General features: G+C 42.1%; 1 long non-coding RNA gene across 1 annotated transcript in view; it reads right to left on the minus strand.

Annotated features, from left to right (window-relative positions):
• Nucleotides 1-215: 215 nt before the first annotated feature.
• LOC120373839 overlaps nucleotides 216-21,564 on the minus strand; it is a 115,881-nt gene continuing 94,532 nt past the window's right edge. Inside the window, exon 3 of the long non-coding RNA XR_005585751.1 lies at nucleotides 216-2,699. This is a non-coding gene — a long non-coding RNA (uncharacterized LOC120373839). The remainder of the gene's footprint in view (nucleotides 2,700-21,564) is intronic.

Here is a 21,564-nt window from a genome sequence, read left to right on the forward strand (position 1 = left end):
CAGGCTAGCTGGCTGGCTTGCCAAAAACCAAATCCCAGCAGTGGGACTGATTCTCATTTTTCTTAAATTGGTGTATATCCGGAATAACGTCATTAGTTTCGATGGAGAAATTCTTATCTCAGTCCTGCTGCTGTACATCAAGAAGTATTCCCCTGAACTCAGCAACGCTATTTGGGATGCACACCAGGACACATACATAGTTCAGTAGACTGTGAAGCGGTGGGGGTTGATGATATATTTGTTTGAAATAGAACCATTAAAAGTCACACATGTCAGTAACAGTCAGACAGGTATCAATCAAACATTCACAATGGGACTCTAATTTTTGTTGCGAATTCTATGTGCTGCTGTAATATAAATCAATAAACATTCTCTTTATCAGGGAACAAGATAACCTGAAGACATAGTTATAAAACAGATGGTGCTAGTAGAATAGATGGGCAATACAGGTAAGTGATTTAATAAGGACACAAGTTTTTCCAACCTGAAAGAGCCTTCCTGTTACATATTTATCTCCCTTACTCAGTCGGCAGTTTGCCATCATTAGGGAGGCACACTTGAAAGCTAATCTGGAGAGTTACAAGGAATTTGCAATAGAAGCTGCTACTGTGAAGTTACAATCTGATAATGGGAGAAAAACCAGACAGCTAGTCATTGTCTTCCTCCTCCTTATTCAGCCATGACTTCCTGCTGCCCTTCTTCTCTATTGAGTATTGGGGCTAAGAAATATGGTATTGCAACTGCATTAAAACTCCTCTGAAAATGTAACCTCTGACATCATCGCCAGCTCCTGGTGGAAGCCTATTTAATGATAATAAAATGCTCAGGAAGACCCCAGTTCCTACTGTTTCCTGTCATTAAAAATATATACTTCCCGGACTGTTGTAAGGGTTGTAGCGTATATAAGCTGTCGTACTGCACATATTCAGAATATGGTGGTGTTCTAGCTGAGTGATGTGGGCAAGTGGGAATTCTTTCTTTCAGAATAAATAGGCTTTATTTTGTGATTCTTTATTTTAGATGTAAATATTTTCCGCACTAAAAGTGAGGGAACATCGTTTGTATAGAACAGGGGTGGCCAACCTGTGGCTCCGGACATGAGGCTCTTCAGAAGTTAATACGCGGCTCCTTGTATAGGCACCGACTCCGGGGCTGGAGCTACAGGTGCCAACTTTCCAATGTGCCAAGGAGTGCTCACTGCTCAACCCCTGGCTCTGCCACAGGCCCTACCCCCACTAGAGCCTCCTGTATGCCACAAAACAGCTGATCGGGAGATGCGGGGAGGGAATGAGGGAGGGGGAGGCGCTGATCAGCGGGGTGGGTGGGAAGTGCTGGGAGCGGTGGGGGGGGGAGCTGATGGGGGGCTGCTGACGTATTACTGTGGCTCTTTGGCAACGTACATTGGTAAATTCTGGCTCCTTCTCAGGCTCAGATTCGCCACCCCTGGTATGGAATATGGAACTGCAATGAGTGATGTCCCTCCAAATCAGGAAGATTTGAAAGCTATGTTCCTATGCTTTTATGTTGTTTATTTAAGTTCTTTCTAATTTATAGCACTTTTTGAAAAACACAGTAATCAAATTTCATATGAATCTTTCAATTTTATTTTATTATTACTGGCGGGGGGTTAATTTGGAAAAATTCTAAAAATTTTACTACTTTTTTCAACGATCAAACATTAGGCAAACAAGAGCTGGTCAGGGAACCCCCCAAAATTGACACAAATTTTCATCTGAAGTTTTTGGGTGTTTTGAAAATTGAGTTTTCAGTGAAAATTTTCATTCTACTCTCAATCAAAAACTTTCAACCACCTCTACTAATCTGTAAACTCAAGGGACCTTTTCCGTCTACCTTTCTTTACGCCTGCTATTTCTGTATCATGAACATGCCCCATCTTGTTTCCCTACTTACACACAACAGGCCTATGGTAGGCTAAGGTTTAGGTAACAATAAGGTAACAATTATTCATGAATAATACTCAGAAGATAGACTCCTTGCCTGGCTTATGTCTGCTCACAAGGAATGACCTGTGTCACTCCTGCTTTACCTTCACTGCAAAAATGGGTATTTCTGCATAAAGATGATCATCTCGATGTAAAATCCTCATGGAGATAAGGCATGGGTAGTTTTTACCCTGATATAGCTAATCAAAGTCTATCGTATTCTCTCCACTACCAGGTGTTTACCTCTTAGCCATCTCAGTGAAAGACTTTAGCGAAGACAAGGCACTGTAGTTTTTACCTTGGACTAACTATCTCAGATTAACTATTCACACACTTTTTTTTACAGGGGAGACAGCCTGGGGTTGAGAGGAAGATACACAGAAAGGTTACAAACATATTTCCTTTTAGAGTTTGGCTAAGCATGATTTTTCTTTCATGTTAAATTCAGATGGGCTCTGACTGTATAATCTTCCCTTTGCTCATGGTGGTAGCATAATTTTACATATAGAGTCACAGAATAGTAAATCAACTGGAAATAAACTTCGTTATGGCTCCCACAAGGGGCCTGATCCAATCTCATTGAAACAAATGCAAAGGCTCCCCTTGACATCTCTGGTAAGACTCTTGCAGCTTTCAAATAATTTTTCTTTCCCCCTGTATTGTCTGCACGAGGAAACTGCACATATCTGAAGTCTGTTTATTCCAGTCGTCTTTGTCATTTTCTTCTCACTATTCCAAGAAGTGTTGGAGGCACACCTAAAATGTAAAACCAAACAATTATTATGTCGGTTAAACTTTATTATCTTAACAATGTAACGCAGAAGTGTGGCAATGCTTACTTCTCAAGTTTACATTAGATAGTAAGGACCAAATTTAGTATTGGGGCAACTCAGTTGACTTCAGTGGCGTTGCAACCAGTTACACCAGAGCTGAATTTGGCCCCATTTCTATAAAACAACCATTAATTTTCATTTGCAGTCTGATCATGTCATAATTCACTTTAATATTAACATACACTAACCCAAGGGGGTGTATAATTATTACTCCTGTCTCATCACGTAAGAAAAAAAATCACATGTGAATAAAAGTGTGTGGAGAACTTCAAGTATCGTTGCTTTGTTTATATGAAGGTGTTTACAAGCAATCAGCTAGAAGACTTACTGAAGGAGACAATTATGTATGCACTCCAGTAGTCGGAACAATTCAAACCTGATGGGATAATTCTCAGAACTAATGTGAATGTCAACGAGTGCAATTTATTTGAAATAGAGGGCGGTAGTGAAATATTGTGAATATGATGCAAGGAATGGAAAGCAAAGGGGAAACCCTAGTGGACATAAGCTATAGACCAACATGACTGGAGAACTGTGATAAAATATATCTTAAACTACTATTCACTGCCACGAGATACTCATGAGGGACTTTAACTATGCAGTCATCTGTTGGGAAACAAAAGTATCCAAACATGCATCAGCAACTAATTTTATAAGTTACCTACGGGACATCTTTATGAGCCAGAAAGTAGAGAATCCAAGCAGTGGAACCTGAACTAATTGAATTCAGCATAGGCTTGAATTGGTATACAGAAGGAAGCAATGAAATCGGCATTGCTTTTTAAGAGAACAAATCGTGGGAGAGTGAAGAAATCTAGCACCTGATTGAAAGCCCATTTAAGTCAATGGAAAGACTCTCTTTGACTTCAGTGGGGTCTGGACCAGGCCCTTATGAGAGTATGCAGTTGAAGGAAACTTAAGAGGCATGGGTGTAGAGGAATGACGAAGTATCCTAAAAGCCATCTTAGGCTCAGAATAGGATTTGGTGTTAATTAAAGAAGCATATTTAGAGCTCTTTGTAAGCTTGAAAGCTGGTCTCTCTCACCAGCAGAAGTTGGCCCTATAAAAGATCTGACCTTACCCACCTTGTCGCTGCTGGAAAAGTATTCAGTAAGCATTGAATGTGCGATTTCCAATATCAAGTAGTTAGAGCAAGTATTGTACGTGTTACCCTTTACACCAGTGTTCCCACATACATATTTTTATCTTTCTCTGATTAAGGGGATTTTTAATTAGCTGTAAAAATAACTATTAGAAACATAACAATTATCAGATTGTGGCTTCTGCTTATTTATAATATATCTAAAGAAAGGGTTCTGAAATGCAGTGTCCTATAGATTAAGAAGAGACAGGTTATGTTTGTGTTTAGAATTAGATCATCTTTCTTCTGGTAGCAAGATATCATATTTTGCATAAATGCAGGTGCCAAACTGCTAAATTATTCAGGGCCAAGTACTTCCTTTTAGGTCATTGTTAAGGCTGGCCAAATACATTTCCTCCCTCTTCATAATGAATGGGAGATACTGAGCTTAACTTCACCTTATCTGAAGAAGAAAGGGCAGCAAATTGGCAAAGTGTTCACTTCATCCTCTGTCTCTCTCCTGCAAAACAAGATTTTGAGCACGTATGACTGGGCACGTTCATGACTTCACTCAGCCAGCTGTTCCCATTCTGTTGAGTGTTGTCATTACCAACTCCTTTTCACATCGTACTGGGTCCTGTGATAGAATTTCTCTTGTTTTGGGCCACAAGGTATAGTCTGGTCTCTCTGCCTTAAATTTGCCGTATAAGCTCCAATTATACTAAGCCTTGTTTGGGGATAGGGAAAACGTACAGAGTCCTGAAGCCATCAAACTCCACTTCTTCTGCTGGAAGACTTCAGAGTTCAGTGATATCAGCAGGACCTGCGAAAGGTTTGGAGATATAAACTGGTGTAGCTTCATTGACATCAGTGGACCTTCACCGATGAGCTCCAGATCTGGCCCTGAGTTTGTAGGCTTCCCAGTGTCCAAGTGCCCAGGTCCTGTTTGGCAACGCTATCATGTATTATGCACTTTGCTTTTCTGTGTGGAACTGAGAACTTCATGCTGATGCTCCTGCCATTCTTCTTCATCTTCACCAAAGCAAAACAGGAAGAAATTTGTTGGGTGGAGGGGGGCTGGGCTGAGCCTTTGCAGGGGAAAGGAGGGAGTCTTGGCCATTGAGCACCAAGCCAAGCAGCTTGCTTGTGTTAATGAGCTGTTGAGCTGTTTGTTTACAAGCCCTGCTAGGCTCTGTTTGTTACTAATTTAGCCATTACCGTTCCTTAATTGAGTTATATAGCTGACATGCAGTCAGACTGAGGACAAACACTTTAGCAGAGAGGGTAGGGCAGGCTACTGAGCAGTTAACAGTAGCCAAGGCTCAAGTCTGCACCTAATAGGTTGCAAAAGATCATCTATAGGTACTCAACTCATCCCTGAATGGGTGTGCTTAGTGCTGTTGGCGCCAACGGGAGCAAGTGAATACCCTAGCTCCTGAGTACCTTGCAGGAGGCCTACTTTGATGAAGAAAGGAAGAAAAGACATGGGTTCTGGGATATGCACAGGCTGTAGATAGTAAAGATAATAAATCAGAAGGGTTCTCCCAGAGCATTAGTCACACTGACAGAGACAAGAGTATGCAGAGAGCATGTTTGTTCAGTGGTCTCTCTCAGGTTACCTTTGATGGCTTATTCTGATTTGGCTATCGCTGAGGTTTTAGATGGAATATACTAGAGATAGTCACAACCCAAACCCAGATCTAAATACCTCCTGAACTTTGGGGAAAAGCTGAACTCAGATCCATACCATGTGTCTGGCCCCCACCTGCATAACAGCCCAAACCAAAACCCTGGACCTGAGCAGGGGTGCTGGAACAATGTGTATAGTGGAGGTGCTGAGAGCCATTGAACCAAACTATAAACCCTGCGTATAACGGAAACCACTTCAAGCAGGAGATGCAGCAGCACCCCCCAGCACCTCTAGTTCCAGTACCTATGGATCTGGGTCTGTATTTGAACGAGTACTACTCAGGGCCTGCCCTGTAACCTACTAGTTTCTGTATTAATGCTGCAGTAGTATTGAAAACCCATCTCACTGCATGTTTCACGTTGCTTCACCTAGATGGGTGACAGGTGGCATTGTTCGGAAATCCAGTTAGTATTATCACAGGCACTGGCGCTAAAAAAAATTATTTTGAACATTGCACCAGCTATTTGTGGGCCTATTGGAATATAATAATAATGCTGCAGCAAATATCTCTGCATGTGCTTGTGTGTAAAAATGCAGCACCAAATACAGTATTCTTACCTGTGTATAAAGACACCACGCCTAATACTTGTGTCTATGGATATTTACCTGTAAATATTGGTACCAAATCACAATAGGTGAAATTCACTCTAATTTGTGTCTATACAAGGCCCTCTGCAATGCTTATGCCCCATTTAAGCCAACTGGATCAGACCCACAGATGGCATACATCAGCCTAGCTCCATAGACTGAGGGTCTCTAGCCCTTAAAGTGGGCCAGAGTGCCTTGTCTGGAGCCTGGGAACTAGAATGCATTCTACCCAAAACCAGACAGGGGAGAAAGAAATAACACTTTTGTAGGGGGATACAGAGCTAGTATCAAAATGACACCCACCCTATCTGCTGCAACATTTCATGTTTATTTACATATGGGGTTGGTAGGAAGAGTTTACGTATATGTCCCTATGTGATCATCAGTTATGTGGTCTTCATGCCTGTTGCTGTTTACACTATGATGAGGAGGAGTACCCCCTGCAGTCCTCTGATAGTATTGAAACATGTCTTTGTCCAGCTACTTTGCTTCTCTCCTTTCCTCTTCTACTACTACTGTGCCACCTATTGCCCACCTCCTCACGGAGTGTCCTGACCAGTTTTCTGCTGCCTTAATTCCACACCCTCCATCCTAAGGCTATTTCTTGGGGACATTTCTAAGCATTTCACAATACGAATGAAAATGTGGTGGGATTTGTGTGAAGGGGAAGAGAAGCTTTAGACTGAAAACAATGAAGCCCACAAATTAAGTCTGTGAAGATGCTGGGGGTTAAATGCCATGATTTGTCCCGTTCAGATGTTTTCCCACCAAGTTTGCAAAGCCCTGGTTGGCAATTCCGCAGTGCTCACGCACGGAAGGGAAGTGAGGGTTAAAGGAAGAAATCTGGTAGAAGAATGAATCCTTTGTACAGCAATGTTATGCCTTTACTTAATAGCGTATCAAATGCCAGCAACTGGACTGAAAAAAGGGAATCACTCCGAATTTTAATTTTAAAATGTTAATAGGCCTTGATCCTGACTTCTACCACACATCACTGTTACAAGAGATGTCTCTCCTTCCACAATAGTTACTACTGCTGTGTTCTGTCTTTTCAGGGTCTTTATTGTGTTATCCTTTGTCATTGTTTTGGCTCTGTTTGCCATGGCAGGGGATGACATTCATGGTCCATGAAATCATTATCTGAGCAAAGAGCACTGCTGGTTCATCACAACTATAAATAGCGGAGCTTTTTAGCGAAGCTTCCCCTTTGGATCATTGAGTTACTCACTCGACCAAATGAATGAAGCTAAGGAGGATGACAAGCATTTTCCCCAGTGCTAGTAGCATTGAGAGTCTCCAGTGCTGATGCCAAGAGGTTGATGAATAAGAGCTAAACCATCTTAATGGATCTTGAAATTTCGTTGTAATTCCCTCAACTTCAAAATGGAGTCCATATGCTAATAGAAGAGCCACAAAACTACCTTGGTAATGGACCTTCAAAGAACTCCTTCCTACTAGCCCCCAGTCAGAATTGTGTTCATCAGGATAGTGTTTTATTTATTGAGCCCATGGGCAGAATTTCATCTAAGGTACAGCAACTCTAGCAACCTAACCTGAGCCAGTAATTAGTTTAGTACATTGATTCAATGCAAAGAAGGGAGAGTAATGCCAACTAAGAACCTCACTCAGGAAATCATTGAAGCCTGGACTTAAGTTCACCCCCAGGCCACAAAGCACTTAAGCACGTGCTTAAATATTTTGCTGAACTGGGGCCTAAGTCATCAATATCACGTCCTGTAGCAACTACAGGAGGCATAACATGGTTTCTGAAGCAGCCATCCTAAATTCTGCAACTGCCTCTGGCTATTTTTTCCCTCTTGTCACATTATTCACAGTACATTTTACACATTTTAAAAAAGATTAAACATCTGCTGAAAGGCCCCAGTGAAATATACTTCAAGGAGGATTGGGTTGTTTTCATTTGTTTGTAATTTTAAAATTCCTATTTAATACAAATTCTTTATAAACCAGAGGACATAAACTTATCTCCGTACATACATGCATACTTACATATATACACACATACTCTTCTAGATGGACTTATATTAATGCTAATGGGAGTATTTATGCATCAAATGGAAACTGCGTATTCTAAATAGTTGATTTTTTTTACAGTCCTGAAATCTAGCTTGCTAATAATCTACTGTTCATTCTCTGTCAACCTGCAAAGACATCCCCATCTGTCCTCTAACTGCTTGATCCAGTTTGAATTAATATGCTCCATACAAATCAGAAACATGCTCTCAAAATCCTAGTTGTGTAGTAATAAAAATCATGGCACGTATGTGAGAAGGACGAAGTGTGATTTTGTGATTAAAGCATTGAACTATGCCTAAGAACAAACTGTGGGTCAGGACTCCAAAGTGGGTCGTGATCCCGTTTTAATGGGGTCACCAGGATTGGCTTAGACTTGCTGGGGTCTGGGGCAAAAACCCGAGCCTCACCGCCTGGGGCCAAAGTCCGAGGGCTTCAGCCCTGGATGGTGGGGTTCAGGTTACAGGCCCCCTGCCTCAGGCTGAAGCCCTTGGACTTCGGCTTTGACCCCCCAATCCAGGGTGGTGGGGCTCGGGCTTTGGGCTGGGACGGCAGGACTAGGGCAGTCTCAGGCTTTGGTCCCCCTCCTTCCCCGGGGTCATGCAGTAATTTTTGTTGTCAGAAGGGAGTTTCAGTGCAATTAAGTTTGAGAACCCCTGTCTAAGAAGATCTGAGTTCAATATCCGGATCAACACCGATTTCTTGTGTGAAGCCGGGTAAGTCCCTTGTGCCTCTGTTCCTTTGTGCGCCTTGTATAGTTAGAGTGAAAGCTGTTTGGGACATAGCCTATCTGAGGGACAGATCTTGTGTTTGATAGTGACTAGCACAGTGGGGTCCCAATCTTCACTAGGGACTCCAGGCACTATAGTAATAAAAGTAGTAGTAATCAGGAACTGCAGCCTGGCCTACCACCTTCAGCTAGTGTTGGTTCAAGTCTTTGGATGTGAGGACTCATATAAAATCTGGAGTGGCATTGGGAATGGTGTTAGTGAATCTCCCCTCTGGAACCAATGCCCCAGTATGGGACTAGAGGAGGCAAGTTGCCCATAGAAATATAGTCTTTCTGACAAGGTGTAAAAGTGAGAACATGTGTGTTTGAGATCACATGCAGCTTTTTGGAAGGGTAGCAGTGTTAAGTGCAGCAAAATGGCCAAATTCAAACTTGGTTAACTACCTACTATTTTCCTGCAATCCCCCAGCTGGTTATAATTGACAATAATCTTCACGTTCTGTTTTAAACTACGGTAATGCCTCACTTCTGTTCCTGAAAAATGCAACTTTAAGTGAAACGATGTTAAACGAATTCAATTGTCCCATAAGATTTACTGCAAATGTGGGGGGTTAGGTTCCAAGGAAATGTTTTGGGGGCAGACAAAAGGCATTATACTGTACGCTGTACTGTACTGTACTGTGGTTGGGAAGTGCCCCTGGCTTACCCCACACAGGCACAGCCCGCTGCAGGCAAGCACACTAGGAAGCACCTGTGCAGCAGCAGCGGCAGCTTCCCCGGAGAACAGGCTCGCATTTTGCCGGTAATACTCCAGGACCATCTCTTCCTGTCCCCGCTTCACTCCAGGCCCACCTCTTCCCACCCCCACTCCACCTCCTGTCTGGACCATGCCACATCCCTCCTCCCCCAAAGTCCTAAGCGCCGACAAACAGCTGTTTGGTGGTGCTTAGGACTTTCTAGGAGGGAGGGGGAGGAGCAGAGACACGGCACTTCCCTGCTCTTTCCCCTCCCTCCCAGAAAGTCCTAAGTGCCGCCAAACCTGTTTGGCGATGGGGGAAGTGCTGGGAGGGATGGGGAGGAGGCGGAGAAGCAGAACTTGTGCAATGCTCCCTTGTAAAGTCACTGCTCTTCCATAGAATCTTACAAGCAGGCAGCCAAACGACGTTATAAGGGAGCATTGCACAACTTTAAACGAGCATGTTCCCTAATTGAGCAGGGACGTAAATGTTAAGTGGGACAACGTTAAATGAGGAGTTAGTGTATTGCAGAGTCTTCCTGGGCACTTTTAAACATGGGCTACATTTCCAAATGTAACTGCACAATAATGGTGAGCCAAGTAAACCCCCACATAGAGGCCTCCATCTTGGAGACATTTAAGCAATTCCCACTGATTCCCCCTCAGGTGTGCAAAGTTACTCACATACTTCAGAGTTTGGGTTGTCACTTGTAAAGCTTTGGGATCTCTCTGAATGACAACAAATGTAACATCAGTGTCATTCTTGTATGCTTTCCATTAGCTTATAAAACATGGCATGGTACAGTACGGAGAAAAGAAATTATGTTAAACAAAAAAAAATTACCTTTTTATTCCCAAGTTAGCATATTTACACTAGACCATTTAAAGAGGGCCTAAGAAAACATATTTTTTTAAAATATAAAATAAATTGCTACATTTTTTAAAGGAAAATCATGCAAAGATGTATCTACACACATCAAACTAACTGACCTTTGGGTATAACACCCTGTGGTCACATACATGAAAGCACAGGGAGCTATATTATCTCCACTGATTTGCATCAGAAATTAAAAGGTCTCCCGCAATGGAACTGGCATGCTTTCTGTTGGGTACAGTACATTAGGTAGGTTTGGATGTCATTCAGCAAAGTGAGCAGCAGCACTCTCGGAGGTGGGTTATAGTTTTCCAAATGGGATAAGGTTCCTTTTTTTAACATTCTGAAACCTTCTTTTAAAGAGCTTTCAGAAGGAACAAACACAAATAATAGTTTTTACAGATGAGAGGGATCCGAGTCCATCCCGTTCACACTACATGCTTTACCTGTTTTGTAACTAGGATAAGTAACAACTGTACTGGAACTGGATCCCTTGATTCATTGTGTTTGTAGTGTAGATGAGCCCTTACTTGGAAAGGGACAGCATGGCTGGCATGAGCCATTGACTTAAGTACCCCTTAATGGTTTAATGCCTCCACAGTGGCTTTGACCAAAGAGGTGGGGATCTAATTAAGTAAATTACAGGGACCTGAATCTACTGTGAGCTGGCTAGAACAGCTATATTCCCAAAGTCTCCTAAGGGTCGCGAATTGGGACGTGGGAAGTCTAGTAGTTGGAGCAGGATTCAGGAGCTAAAGCCGGGGGTGAGAGCCTGAGTCAGAAAGCCAGTAGCGAGCCAAGTGTTCGGAGCCAGAGTCAGAAATCAAAGCCAGGAGTCAAAGCAGGAGTCATGAAGCCAGTAGGGAAGCAGGGCTGGAGTGGACCGGGCAGGACAGGAGCAAGGCTGGGAACAAGGCATTAGCTGGGCTGGAGCAAGGGCAGAAGCAGGACTGGCACAGGAGGGATCACAGCGGAGGGCATGCACATTGAGCAGCCAGAGATCAGTTGTTGCTGTTGGGTTTAAGAGCAGGGTTGCTGACTCCATCGGCCAATCAGGCGGACAGGAGATGAAGAGTAATGCTCCCCTAAAAGAGTGGTAGGGAAATTATCTACTTTGTGTGATTCGCATCGTGAGATTGTAATATATACAGGAAGAGGCCAGTGCCAAGCAACACACGACAAGGCTAGACCACAGTGTCCATGAGATGGGATTTTAAAAGCATCTGAGTGACTTTTGAGCATGTTCCATTGGCTTTCAATGCTGCGTGTGTTTGTAAGTCACTTAGACCACTTACACTACAGATGCTATAGCAGTAGCGGTGCTATGGCACTGCAGCTGTGTAGACATTTGCCTCACTGGCGGAAGGGGTTTTCCATCGCTGTAGTTAATCCATCCCTCCGAGAGGCAAGAGTTAGATTGACAGAACAATTCTTCCGTTGACCTAGAGGTGTCTTCACGGGGGCTTAGGTCTGCTTATCCCTGAGTGTCACAGCCAGGTTGACCTAAGTTTTAGGTGTAGACCAGGCCTCGGACACTTCCGAAAATTCTATCCCATATTGCTGAGAGATGTATTGTCCTGAATTTATCTAAAAGACATGTGTGTTTATCAGCTTTCAGGCCCCACCCCCAGCACTTCAAATGACTTACAATGAATGTTGTCTACCCAACGTGAAATAAATTTTTGCGATCCTGTGCTAAAAGCAAGTCCTGAACTAGAGTAAACCAACTGATTTACAGACTATTGAATCTCACTCGGAGTAGTTTGCATCATTGTGCTGTGGATTTTATTCAATCTGAAATAACCTTCTCATGTTCCCAAATATAAATCAGTCAGTCGTTGCTTTACTGAGCTAGACATGTGGAAATATTTTTAATAGGAAGGGACAGCAAAATAAAAAATAAATATTTGTGCTCTATTCTCTGCCAGAGGAACACTAACATTGTTCACCAACCATTTCTATCACATACTAATGCTACTAATTAAGGCAATCGCCCATTAAAATCTTTCAGTCGAGATTATTAGGATTATAGGGTTACAGTTCTTACAGTACAGAAACCAGTAGATTAAATGTACTGTAGCAGATAATAGTAACAGCCACTCTAGCTATTAGAACCAGGACACTACTAGATTTCAGGACGAATAAGCAAGGCAGTGTATTTTGCACCCAGTGGACTGTCAGAAATGCCACTATTGTCTGCATTGTATTTATTCTTGCTTCCTCTCCACAATAGCCCATCTCACTGTATATTTGCCTTCTTTGTCCAGCTTGACATTTGGTCCCACACCCAATGGTGTCTGGCTTGAAGGAAACCAAGTAGGAGTTGGTCACTTGTGTGTTTTCAACAGCTCCACTTGATAACTGCGCAGCAAGGCATTTCTGAATGTCAGATGGTCACCCACTGTGGAAAGGAAACCACAACCATTCCACTTCTATGGGCTGTCTGTATACAGTAAGGTGCATTTACACGGTGTACTATAAACACGAAACCTACAATTAAATAGGAAAAAGTAAGTTGCCAAGCAGTAAATACTAGAAAGGCGCCTACTTCAATAGTGGTCTGTTTCAGACAGCTCAGGTTAGCCTGAAAGGACAGAAAGGGTACGAAAGGCAGGTCACAGCTATTTCCAGAAACCGTGGAAGTGATTTCTAGCCCCTTGACGCCAGGCGTTGGAATTTCCAGACACTAAGAAGCACTAATGTCAAATGGATCGGGTGCCAAGGAGTTCACAATTATCATTCATTCAACCACAAAAAGTGCATTTAAGGTCATATTAAGGGCTTGACTTAAACCCACAATAGCAATTCGAATCAGTTAAGGCTGAAAAATCTGTGTTGACACCCCAACCTTCAATCATGCTGATAGGCAATGAAAAAATGCACCATGGGAGAAACTGAGGCCAAAGTGATTTAACTGTGAAGGATCTGGTCTTTCTGTGTTTAAATCTTACACATAAAGCTTCTTAAAATTTAGGGGTTCCTGTGATTAGCTTAGCTTTGGTTTATCTTTATATAAATCCTAACCCCCAAACCAAAATAGTACAGTCACTGTTACTTACAGATCATTTTATAGTCTCCCTAATTACACTCATTTCCCCACTAGCCATTATGCACAGTCAGTTAAACACACAGTTGAAACACCTTAAATTGCATACTGTGGCCCAGACTGAGTAAATAAATAATTAGGGGGTTATTACAATGCAAATTCCTGACCTGAAGGAGCAATTCAGAAGAGGAAAGTACATTAGTTCATGACTTATTGACCATATCAGCTGTAACAGCTCCTTCAGCATTAATGTGAGTGCCACTGAGACAATAGATACAGCAGAAATGGGGTTTGTTTTGCTCAGTTCTTAATTACTCATAGTCTTTAGTTCTGGAGTTCCTGACCTAATGGGTTGTAATGGCTCAGGAGGCGTAATTCCCCACAAAATCCAATAACCTTTTACTATCTTTGGATGCTTATAACTCAAAATTGGTCCAAACTTTTTCAAATTTAGTCAATAAAATCAAAATAAATCCCTTTGATCAGATGCATATCAGGAGAATACTGAGAGAAAATTGGGGCTAGATCTTCAGCTCATGGAGACTGACATAACTCTATTTGCATCAGTGATTTCCACAGCCCAGGATCTGTCCCATGTGATACAAATTGGTACCAAATTCAGCTTGGTCAAGCCAACTTTCAGATCAAGTTTTCATTTTTGCACACCCATTTTGGTACCTATAACCGGTCAGTTTGACAGCCAACTACTCATCCTGCATATGCAAAATAATAATAATTAATAGCACCTAGTTCTTATTAAAATATATTTGTGTGTCCATCTATGCAGGAGCACAGGTAGTTGTACATTTGCAGCTTGACGCTGAGTGAAAATTTGGCTAAGTTAAATTGTTGCAGTATTTTATTTCAGAGCTGCTTCTTTCCTGTTTAAACATATAGAGCCAAATTATGCCCCATGTGGGTTCTCTTCCATGCTCCACCATGGATTCAGCAAGGTATTTCAACACATGTGCAATTCCATTGAAGTGAAGTCAAGTATGGAAGGCATGTTCACATACCTTCCTGAACTGGAGCATAGATATCTGTACATACATCCTCTCTTCCACCCCCAAACACATGCTACATACATGCTATTTGGATTGTACTGGGTTTTTTTCACTGCTTATGTTCTCTGAGACCTATATTATTCTCTAAATAGAGTGATTTTGTAGTTTCCTTGTTTCTACAGAGACAGGGTCAAATGCTGAAGGCTTATATAGTATTATAGTGTAATGTGTGTGTATAAAAGCTTTTACTACAGGATTTATGCTTTGTCACCAATTCATTTGGCCCTGTACAAACTACAACTAAAATGTCACATATTAACATTCACTTACCTTTGCAGTTAGACTAATTGTGTAATCTGAACTGTTAGGGTTTTTTTTTTTCAGTTATGGCAAAGGAAACTGAATCTACTGACTCAGAATGTTTATTCTGACTCTGTTTTCAATATCTCTGGCAAAAGTTGTCCATAAGGAAGCTTAAAATTAAACTGAAATTCTACATTATCTTGCAACTTTTTATTGAGATTTTGGGGAAAATTCTGACGTATTTTCTCCATAATCATCTTCAGATTCTTTTGCTAACTTTGACTATAGCTTTGTTGCAATAACTTTCCTCTGATTCTCCATTCTTTGCCACAATGGCAAGGATTGACAGTCAAATAAAATTAGAGGAAAAGTTCCAGGGTGGGGTATTTTTCCTTGTTACAGTAATTACATGAAAGTAATAGTTACAAATCACCAAAAACAAAATTCCTCCAGATTTAATTAATTAAATAATTGATTAATTTAGGGACTGGAACAGAACAATTGGTTCCTTATCTTGTTGTATACGCCAACAAGAATTTTAGCACTGAATGCATGGGTCAGATCTTCAGCTGGTGTAAATTTGCATAGCTATCATGGTCCAATAACTATTGCTGTAAAGAATGGTCTACTTCTTTCTGATTGTTTTATTGAAGGTGCAAGAAAATAAATAAAACTAAAGATATTTTAAAAATCGTTGGTACTTGGGAAAAAAATATGAAATCCTCCCTGGCTGAAAACGCAGTGCATTTCAGAGAGCTACTCCTTCAATCTGACTGTACAACTTTCGGTGGTTGAGCCAAAGGTTTATGCTGAGATTCTAGGAGGAAGGAAAGAAAACTGTAATGAATGCAAGATTGCCCTTACGCACCTTCTGGATTGCGGAATCTATCCAAAGCAAGACGATATTAGGAGGCTTATTGCAATGGTTTGTGCTTCCAATACTTTTATAAGCCCTACTTTTGCAATTGACTCTGCCAAGACAGAGACCCTTCAAAGACGATGGAGGCCTCTTGTGGATGAAGAATATGCCCACACAGTGAAGCCAGAGGTTTGCAGCTCTGCAGGACACAATCGAAACCCTCTTGTCATCCTTTTATGATAGTTACATGTACCTTGACTTGTGAGATGATTACATGTTGTTATACTCTCATCTAAATATAGCACCATTGACGGGTCACAAGGAGAACCTAATTTACTTAGGGAAAACATCTAGCTATTGAAAAGAGAAGGTGATAATTCTTTACAAATAGTTAGCAAGCATTCATTTGGTCTGAAGTATAAGCAGCCTAGATACATTCCTGCAAGTGAAACAAAACAGCTTACATGGTCTTCTAGGGTGACCAGATGTCCCGATTTTATAGGGACAGTCCCGATATTTGGGGCTTTTTCTTATATAGGCTCCTATTACCCCCCACCCCATGTCCTGATTTTTCACACTTGCTATCTGGTCACCCTATGGTCTTTCCTTGTGAAAAACACTCTTACAGTATTCCCCAAACAGTTCTTCCTCCAGGTCTCCATTTCCTACTCTGTGCCTTCAATCTCATGTTATCATTGTCTTGTTCTTATCTGATCAAGACTGTATACTCCTCAGAGCAGAGACCTTTGGCCTGACTTGCCTCTCACCGACACCAGTACCCAATAGCAGTACCTCTTATGAAAGCAATAGACTTCCCTAGAGAGGGAACTAATATGATAGTCTAGTAGGGAATAGGGCTGACACGCTGTAAATCTGTGGTCACTTCCCACTTCAGTCACCCACATAGGCAGGCCATTCATCCAGTTTTAAACCAGCCAGTCCTCTTTTTGGGTGGTTTATCCCCCATCCAGTACTGAAACAAAACCAGACTTGGTTTTGTCCAGTATCAGACAGGGGACACCGTTTTCAAGAGTGAACTAGTCCACCCCCACCAGCGTCATGCACTCTTTAAAATAGCATCCTCTGTTCAGCGTGACCTCATATGCACCATGCATGTGAGGACACATTGACAGGGTAGGTCCATGCTGTTCCCAGAAGTACTGGAACATCCAGTATTCTGAATATGCATGAGTGGCCATGCTACACAGACATCCTCTGCAACCTTGGGCAAGTCACTTAATCTGTCCTGTGCTTCAGTTCTCCATCTGTAAAATACTTCCCTACCTCACAGGGGTATTGTGAGGCTAAAGTCCATTCATGATTGTGAGGTGCTTAGGTACAACTAAGATAGATAAATGAACAAGGAAACGGGCTATTAGCAATGGTTTCAAGGATGTCTTTGCTTCTAATATTGTTCCCCTAGTAGTAGTATTAATCATGTTTATTACGCTAGTGCCTAAGAGCCAACTAAGTGTGGGGGCCCATTGTGGTAGGCACTGTACAAACACACTGTGAGTCAAAGTTAGCAAGAAATCGTGTCCTGACACCTTGTTATCTTAAGCGAATGTTAAGAGAACCACAGAGTGACCAGCAACAAAATAGTTCATGGGATCACACAACGTATATTTACATTTGTAAAACCTGGTATGTTTGCACCAGGAAACATTTTTAGCAAATAACTTTATTTATAACTTTTGCACAAGCATTCCAGTCACAGGTGGTCTGTATGTTTCAACATACATTATTTAGAAAAGAAATTCTTTAACCAAAAGTCCCACCCAGCTCACACTGCACCAACTGGTACCAAGTGATAGTCTTTGTAGATGGGAACTCATTTTTATTTTGACACTAAGATAATGCTGTGTGATTTCACTGTGAAAACAATATATATTCTTGCTCTTTCTATCTCCAGTAAAGTTTTACAAGCTGTAAATTGGACCAGAGATCAGCTATCTTCGTGTTGTTGCCTTTGAATGTTTTTTTTGATACCTACCACACAGAATCCTCCCTGATGAATTATAATAAGGAACATTCTTAATGCTACTACTTAGATTAGATATCTAATCTAAACTGTAAAATTTGGGAGACATACTGGCACTAGGAATGGTACATTTGTTTAAAAAAAAACAGGGATAGTCCCAGAATGGAGGAAACCTAGGTTAAATCTACATTAAAAACAACTTGTTCCGGATATTGTCTCCTTGGCATCTCATGGCTCATCCCTTCCTCCTGGTGCTGACAACCTGCCCCACCTCCATCCTCCCGGGATTGCCATGGCAGGCTTTCAAGTTCCACAGGTGGCATAATAAGAGCAGAAGATCAGAGTTGCTCTGTAGAAGGTTGAAATATGCTGCATTCCAATTATAGAATGAAAATCCTTGAGCAGGGGGAACTCATGCCACCTACTCCCAACGAGTCCTCTTGGGGTCAACCCAGGCTGATCATTGTCTTTAAGTAACCAAACACAAAATAGCTCTTTCTAAATAGTATCATTTCCTTGATAAACGAGGACGTGAGAGAAACAAGGCCATTTAGCTAATTACATTTCTGATGGTTGCTACAAGATAGACAGAAAATGTCCAGTAACATGATATATGACATACTTTGCCACCACTTTAAAAATGGCATGTTGGACAGGTGTTTTGTAAAGACTAGGAAATCTGTTGGCTTTCATCTTTGAGCCTGATTCATCACTGAACCACTCCAGTTTTACTCGCTGATTTTAGCAGAGTTACACTGTTGTAGAACTGGAGTAACGTAGAAATGAATCAGGCCCTTACTGTCCAAAACTCAAAGTTTTCTGTAGTGTGAACTAACTCTATTAGTCATTTCCTGTCTTTCTTTCCCAGCCACATAACAGGAAGTAAGTAACAATGTCACAATGCGCAAGTAAGTTATCAGCCACTAGGTGACTCAGTCCTATATTTATATTGTATTTTATCTAACCTCTTATTCAAATGAGTTGCCTGAACATACTTACCTGGGAATACCAGCAAAAAGAACTTTGTAATCTCAGAGCCAGATTCAAGGGAATGCTTAAAATGATGTAATTTGGATCTCCTTAACTTAATTCAGAGCTTGTCTACACAGTGGCATAATGCACTCTATGGGGTATGATAGGTCCTTATAGACCCTGCTGATGTGCACTAAAGGTTCCCTAGTGCACTTTAACACAGTATTGTTTCAAACAACACTACAGCTGGGTGTACACAGAGCAATTAATCCACAACACATTTGTGTTCTTTGGTGGCTGGCCACCTCTTCCTGTAGCTCCCATTGGCCGGGAACAGCAAACTGCAGCCACTGGGAGCTGCAGGCGGCCATGCCTGCAGAGGGTCAATGTAAGCAAACTGTCTCGTGGCCCAGCAGCGGATTACCCTGGCGGGCTGCAGGTTGCCCACCACTGATCTACCCTGATTGTCAACACTATGTTAAGAATTTTCTAACCCAGGCTTGAGCCTGGGGCTCTGACATTGGCACTGTAGCATGCAGACTCAACTGTATCTCAGATTCCCAAGTGCCATCCCAAAATGTGGCCCTTTGACCATGGAAGGGACCACTGTGGGAAAACTTGATTGTCCACCCTGCACATTACAGGAAGTTTGAACAGCCCATCAACACATCCTGCTAAGCAATTATTTTTGTCTGTGCGCTCCCAGCTACTGGAACCAGCAACATGGAGAAGGCACCTTTTGAAGAACTTCTCTTGCTTGAGCTTTCACTCCTGCATCAGAAAACAGGTAGAACTTCCATGAGATGCTGGTGGACATTTCAGTAGCATTTTCTGACCCAGTAAAGGCAAACTGGATGAGGCACGAGCCACTGATGCAAAAATTCGTTTCAGTGCAAATTTATAAATTGTCCCAAGTTTACTCCAATCAGGACCAAGGATCAACTGAAACATTTATCAGTCTTGGTGAGTTTTCATTGACCCTGGACTGCGTTTCATGGCATGTGGCCCATCTGCGATTACTAGTAGAAAATATCTCCAATGACTGGAGATAGGACACTAGATGAGGAGGGCTCTGAGTTACTACAGAGAATTCTTTCCCAGGTGTCTGGCTGGTGGGTCTTGCTCAAGGTCCAATTGATCACCATAATTGGATTGGGAAGGAATTTTCTCATGGGTCGGATTGGCAGAGACCCTTCTGCAGCATGGGGCATTGGTCACTTGTAGGTTTAAACAGTAGTAACTGGTAGGTTCTCTGTAACTTGGAGTCTTTAAATCATGATTTGAGGACTTCAGTAAGTCAGCCAGAGGTTATGAGTCTATTATAGGAGAAGGTGGGTGAGATTCTGTGGCTTGCAATGTGCAGGAGTTCAGACTAGATCAGTGTTTCTCAAAATGAGGTTGCCACTTGTGTAGGGAAAGCCCCTGGCAGGCCGGGCTGGTTTGTTTACTGGCCCTGTCCACAGGTTCGGCCGATTGCAGCTCCCACTGGCCGCGGTTCGCTGCTCCAGGCCAATGGGAGCTGCTGGAAGCAGCACAGGCTGAGGGACTTACTGGCCACTGCTTCCAGCAGCCCCCATTGGCCTGCGGCGGCGAACTGCAGCCAGTGGGAGCCGCGATCAGCCGGACTTGCAGACGTGGCAGGTAAACAAACCGGCCGGCCCACTAGGGGCTTTCCCTACACAAACGGCGACCCCAGTTTGAGAAACACTGGACTAGATGATCATGATGGTTCCTTCTGGCCTTTACTTATAGACTTTATGAAATCCAACCTCTGGAACATTTTCACACAGGTTTGCTGTTCTTAACAAAAGTTTTTCACAGTATTACCAACATCAGATCTGACAGTCCATGTTCCCTGAAGAGACAAGTTCAGATATTGATTTTTCTGTGCAGGAAGCATAGACATCGCTGGAATATACAGCAGTGTTTTGCTCTCCAGAAAACAGCCCCACCTCATGAAATTTTATTCCCATCCTGCTCATGCAAAATGAAAGGGATTTTGTGCAGGGTACTTGCATGGGTACTGGGGGAAGTAGAATTTTCCCCTCAGCCTGAGGCCGGACATGGGCCATCCAATGGGCAGCAGTACCCCCCATGGCTCACTTTTCTCCTTTGTAAAACTAGAGGGTATATTTTATGATACCTTGAGCATAGGTCAAGACACTGCAGAGGGGTACCATGGTTTAAGTGGAGCAAAAAATACATGTGTTCTACTTGCCATATGGTGTTACTTCATATTTACATCATAAATTTTATGCTGCCAGTGGAACTGAGGGGATTAAAATGTCATTACTTACTCCTGTCATGAGAATAAATGTATGCAGTATTGTTGTAGCCATGTTGGTCCCATGATATTAAGACTATTAAGAATAAGAACATTAAGATATCCCAGATCTGAAGGAGAGCTCTGTGTAAGCTTGAAAGCTTGTCTCTCTTACCAACAGAAGTTGGTCCAATAAAGGTATTATCTCACCCACTTTATGATAAATAAAATAAATTGTTCAGGGATTTTACTCCTCAGTTTCAAGGATCAAATTCCTTTGTTTTCCAGAATTGTACTTTGCAAGCTTTTATAATTCTCCAGTCCATATCTTTTTAAAATGCACATAATGGTAAGAACGCTTTTGTTACTTCGTACAAGTTAATCTGTTGTCAGTGCTTCAATGCAATAGCAAAGTCTTGCTGGTACTTAACACTAGAACCTAGTTCTTTCTTTCATCTGAAGCCAGTTGGATTGAAATGTAGTTATCTGTTCAAACAAAATGCCCCCATGCCAGTGCACGAAAACGGAACAGGAAATTCTTAACCCAAGTTTCATTCACAAGATGGATAGAGGTAGAGCTGTTCACAGAAGGTCTGTGTCAACGCCCACAGGAGTCAATGGAAAGAA

Source organism: Mauremys reevesii, linkage group 10 (genome assembly GCF_016161935.1).
Source record: "Mauremys reevesii isolate NIE-2019 linkage group 10, ASM1616193v1, whole genome shotgun sequence".
In the NCBI taxonomy this organism is placed as follows: Eukaryota; Metazoa; Chordata; order Testudines; family Geoemydidae; genus Mauremys; species Mauremys reevesii.